This window comes from Leuciscus leuciscus (genome assembly GCF_965113295.1).
Source record: "Leuciscus leuciscus genome assembly, chromosome: 1".
Classification (NCBI taxonomy): domain Eukaryota; kingdom Metazoa; phylum Chordata; class Actinopteri; order Cypriniformes; family Leuciscidae; genus Leuciscus; species Leuciscus leuciscus.
The window spans coordinates 53,084,158-53,090,157 of NC_138725.1; positions in this window are offsets into that span (position 1 = coordinate 53,084,158).

Genomic DNA, 6,000 nt, shown 5'->3' on the forward strand with positions numbered 1-6,000 from the left:
ACATACATGACATAAAAAAATGCAATAACCATTAATTTAACAACATTAATAACATATTTAAAAACTATGAAGAAACAGTTATTTCAAAGAAAATACATCAAATGTGAAGTGTCATTTAGGGAATTCTGGGAATGTCAATTTATGGCTTTTCACTGTAAATTATATAATAACTCTTTTTCACTTCCAAAAACTTTATATTTTGCAGTATTTTACTGTAAAATGACAATAAATTAATGGTCCATAAATTATTTTTTTATTTTTTATGTTTACACTCTTTTACCATTAAAATCACAGTGGATATATAAATATATAATTTTTTTTACTTATGAGTGAAAATACTCACACATAAACATGCTGTTACTGAAGGTGCTACAATAATTATTTTAGATATATTAATATACAGTATTATTATCAAGATCATTTAAGAAGAAAATTATCTTGTTATTCCTCTTTGTATGTGTCTTTGACTTTGATTGTATGTCGTAGTCTTATTATATTTCACTTATGTTTTTCCCCCCTGGCTGCCAATAAAGTTCCCTCCTCCTCCTGTTCAGAAATGGTTTGTTATTGGCCTGTTGCGTTTTTGAGCATGGTGTCTATTGATCCAGTCATTTGATTGAATTAAGGGTCCTGTGTGGGGAAAAAATAATCTCTATGGCTCATACTAGACAGCTGACATTTCTACCCAAAGCGCTGGTCACTGGAAGAAGAACTACAGGATTCTGGACATGTCTTAAATTACAGCAGGAGTGTGATGTGAGTAAAGATGATGTTTTGTTAAGATTGCAGTGTGAAGAAGTGACACATCCAAAAGTAAAATCAGTCACACTTTAGATAAGGGTCCAATTCTCAAATATTAACTACGTCTTTTGCCTCAATAAACTCCTAATGTGGCTTATTAGTAAGGTAGTTGTTAGGTTTAGGTATAGGATTAAGGGATGTAGAATAAGGTCATGCAGAATAAGCCATTAGTATGTGCTTTATAAGTACTAATATACAGCTAATATCCTAATTAAATGCATGCTAATAAGCAACTAGTTAATAGTGAGAATTGGACCCTAAACTAAAGTGTTACCAGAAAATCTGTCTGTGTACAATTGACTACTTCACTATTTGATCAGAAATAATAATAAAAAAAGACTCTTTCAGACTATGAGAGCAAACAGCAAGAGAAGATGAGAAATAAAGGAGCAATGAAAGATAGAGATGTCAATAGATAGAGAGAGCATCTGAAAGGCCAGAAAGGAAGACAGTGTGTGCTCACTGGTAATATATGACCTGATGATGTTTTCATTGCCATTGATGAGTTCAGTAAAGAAAGTGAGATTGAAAAGAAAAAGGTGTGGTGACATTTATTGGTAAGGGATTGCAACCGTTTACACTGGTCAGTTTCACACAGTGATCTAATGGTCTTTTCCAAGAATTCATTAGACACATGAATACACATGTCCAGATGTTCATATTTCATAACTGAATGTTTGAAAACTCTGGTTTAAGCCCAACGTGAGCTTAAAGGTGGAATTTGTTTTTTTGTTGTTTTTTTTCGTAATGAAAAAATACTTGGTAACACTTTATTTTGCAGTGTCCTTGTTGCATATGTTACATGTACTTACCATGTAGCTATAACAGTCAATTATGCATAATTACATGCAACTAACCCTCAACCAAAATCCTAATCCTACCCTAAAGTAAGAACATGTAGTTAGTTATTATTACTCAGTACTTACATATATAATTACACTGTAACAATGACACCTTAAAATAAAGTGTAACCAAATACTTTCTATTTGTTCAGCCAATGAAAGTGTTCTGGAAGCCTTTTTGAAATCAGTATTTTTGCAATTCAGCTTTAATTAAATATAAATGCTTATATCTGTTCATGTACTATCCAGAAAGAAAGAAAAAACATTTCTGATAAGGTCAGTATGATTTTTGAAGGTGTTCTCTTCTGCTCACCAAGGCTGCATTTATTTGATCAAAAATACAATGAAGCAGTAATATTGTAAAATATTATTACAAATTCAAAATAACACTTTTTATGTAATTCCTGTGATGGCAAAGCTGAATTTTCAGCATCATTACTCCAGTCTTCAGTCTCAAAAGATCCTTCAGAAATCAGTCTATTAGGATGATTTGGAGCAACAACAAAAAAGAAAAGAAAAAAACATGTCTTATTATTATCTATGCTGGAAACTGCTACTTAATGTTTCTTAAAGAAGCCAAGATTCTTTGATGAACAAAAATGTATCTGAAACCTTTGTAAAATTACAAATGTCCTTACTGTCACTTTTTATCTATTTAATGTATCCTTGCTGAATAAAAGTATTTTCTTTCCCAAGAAAATCTTCATGACCCCAAACTTTTGAACAGAAGTGTACAGTATATCATATTTATATATAAATAAACAAACAAACCTAAGTGATACTAAATCATAAGTGCAGTCCTCTTAATAATTTGATTGATTTGACCAAGTCTTTTAGAGGAAGACACTTGTAAGAAGTGATGAGTGTGAAAGCAAACTCAGAAGGAATGGAGTGATAGGACACAAGTGATGCATGTTTATTTAGCCTTTGATCTGTGTGCTGTTAGGAGCTCAGCGCTGCGAGAGAAAGAAAGCAAGAGGACTCATATCTCCACCTACTGAAGATTACGCATTAACCATCCGCACTAGAAGGGGTCTCAAATGGATTCGCTCACACTCATGTTTGTCATGGCAACCAAATAAAGTGCGCAAGACAAAAAGATTGGAGACTCTTTTAAGAGCTAATGGTTGAGAAACAAACTAACAAATAAATAAATAAGAAAAAGTATAGCGCTTGAGAGGAACAAATGAACAGATCACTTTTAGTACTCATAGGACTATTTGGGGGGGAAACGCGTATGACAAGTAAGCAGAATAGTTAACATTATATACACAGACAGTCCTAATGTCTTTGACTGCTTCCCTGCATCCTTCCTGACTGCTGCCTTATCAAAGAGCTCCTTTCAGAGCAGGACTGAGGTACAGAGAATGGCCAGAGAGGGAGACCCAGACACAGTTTGGCTTTTGTCAGAGTTGATTTGAAGTCACAACTGCTTGTACTAAATGTTGTGCTTAATAGACAAATGTTCACATAATAAAATAGGCTGATTAACAGAACAGAAGGTGAGATGCACAGGACAGAGCACAAATTAAGCAGAAGGTCAGTAAGACATGAATAGTGTCTGTGAAGTGAATAGTGCTATGGAGAATTCAAGTAAAAAAAAAAAAACTCCTGACACCTTTCTAAAGAAAGATGAAATGCTTTCATTTTATGAATAAAAACATATTTGGCCCTATTTTAACAATCGAAGCCCATGGTCTAAAGCGGATGGCACAAGTGTACTTAGGGCTTGTACAAATCCACTTTTGCTAGTTTAACGACGGGAAAAATGGTCGGCGTACTCGGCGCATGGTCTAAAAGGGTTGTCCCTGTTCTCTTATGGCGCTTTTCCACTGCATGGTACGGCTCGGTTCGGCTCGGTACGGTTCGACTCAGCGCGGAACGGTTCGGCTCGCTTCGCTTTTTCACTGCGTGGTACGACTCGGCTCGGTACGGCACGGTTCGGTTCGTTTTAGCTCGGTTGCTTTTCCACTGCAGTTAGTACCGCTTCAAAGTGGGTGGGACTGATCGTTATAGTTGCCATCTCTACTGCCATGACATCATCATATTAAATGCGAATTTTTCATTCCGTGTTTCCCCATCAGCTCCTCGGCAACCAACGAGAGGAACGTCTGCACCTCGTCCACTGACCACGATTCAGCCATTTCTTTTTTTAAAGTTTGTACTTTTTTTTGTAGCAAATACTTTTAAAACAGGCGCTACAGCGTTGGCTGTTGTCTACTGGCTATTTAAATCTAGCGGGTTTAGTGTCTCGTGTTGTAAATACAATGACGCTGGTAGTGATGATTCTGTCTGACCAATCAGTGATCTGCAGTGTTTTCACGTCACATTTCAGTATCGGTACGGTACGCTTGGAACCTCAACAGAGGTGGTACCATTTAAAGCGAGCCGAAGCAAGCCGTACCGTACCGTACCGTACCATGCAGTGGAAATGCGCCATAAGTGAGCCGTACCGAACCGAGCCGTACCGTACCATGCAGTGGAAAAGCGCCATTAATGAGTAATAGGTGTGTTTTGGGCAAAAGGTGCAATAAACCAATCAGAGTCTCATCTCCCATTCCCTTTAAAAGCCAGTTGTGCTCGAGGATTCGCTATTTACACGGCAAAATTTGCATGCGGAAAAACTGAACGCTTCTCTAGCGAGGAAACGGATCTGTTCATGCACGAGGTTAAAGCACACAAGCAGACCATCTACGGGACAAAGTTTATGCGCGTTGTGGACCTGGCTATATGTGCTCTTTAAATAATAAAAAAAATATTGCGCCATTGACTTTAGACCAGGTTTCAGATGGTCAATGGCGCAATCTATTTCAGTTGCCTCAGAATAGCAACACGCCAACAATGCGCCAGAAAATACCTCGTTTTCAGACCAGCACGCCCATGGGCGCAAATGCATTTGCTATTTAAACAATGTTTCGCAGGACGTGAAAATGAAAACTGCGTCAGGCTGAAACTGGCATGACACACTTGCGTCGCGCCTGGCACTGCATTGCACCGGGTGTATGATAAGGCCCATTGAGTTCAATCACAAATACACTAGAAATTGGTATATGGATTATTCAGTAATACCTTAACTTTGATCTTATTAAAGAGAACTGTAAGCATCAATAGGGATGTGGACATTGAGGGGGTGTCTATATCTGTGACAGTTTGTGCATTTATGCATTTGTGTATACTTGAATGTTTGTGTAAGGGCAATCCAAATGAAAGCAAGAAGAACAGGACTGACTAAGAAAGACTTCCTTGACCCAAGCAGAATATATGGCAGCCGCCAATAAGCACAAACACTATTTATCCTGTCAAAGCAAGACAATTTTGCTCAAGCTGAAAGATTTTTACAGATTGAAAGAAGCTATTTGGAGGGCACGCTTTTTTAAAATAGAAAGCTAAATGTAAGATTTTAGCAGCTGCACTGCCTCTGTGCTCTTTCTGTGCTTTGAAATGGATAGATAGATGAAAGTGATGGGGAAGACAGGCTGGCCTCACCTCCTGCACTCTGGGAAGGCCCAGTGTGAGTAATACATCCACTCCAACTATTCATTTTCCTCTGCTCAGTCCTCACACACTTGCACAGAGCAGATCACAGTGTGGTTATGAACAATAGTAGAGTAATATTGCATTATAATATATGTAAAATATTTTAAAATGCTATTTATTCTTGTGTTGGCAAAGCTGAATTTTCAGCATCATTACTCCAGTCACATGATCCTTCAGAAATCAGTCTAATATGATGATTTGCTTCTCAAGAAACGTATTATTATTATTTGGGAACTTGTCACTTTTGATCAATTTAATGCATTCTTGTTGAATAAAAGTATTTATTTCTTTTTGATTGGTATAGTATACATATACACACACATCTCCATATTGTAGGATTGAAAATAACCAAATATACTTGAAAGTGAACAAAGACATTTGCTTTACTGTTTCAACCCCCTCTTTCTTTATGGTTTTTAGTATTTTGTAGTTATTATTGTTGTTCTTTTGTGTAGCACTTTGAGATTCTTCGGAATGAAAAGTGCGTTATAAATAAAATTTATTATTATTATTATTTTGATCAATTTAATGCATTCTTGTTGAATAAAAGTATTTATTTCTTTTTGATTGGTATAGTATACATATACACACACATCTCCATATTGTAGGATTGAAAATAACCAAATATACTTGAAAGTGAACAAAGACATTTGCTTTACTGTTTCAACCCCCTCTTTCTTACCACAAGGGCCATTTGGAATTCCTGAAGACAAAGAGTGTAAAGGGAAGAGGAGAGGGAAGTCTGGGCGTCTCTGCTTAGACTGCTGCCCCCCGCGACCCAGCCCCGGATAAGCGGAAGAAGATGATGACAAAGAAGTGT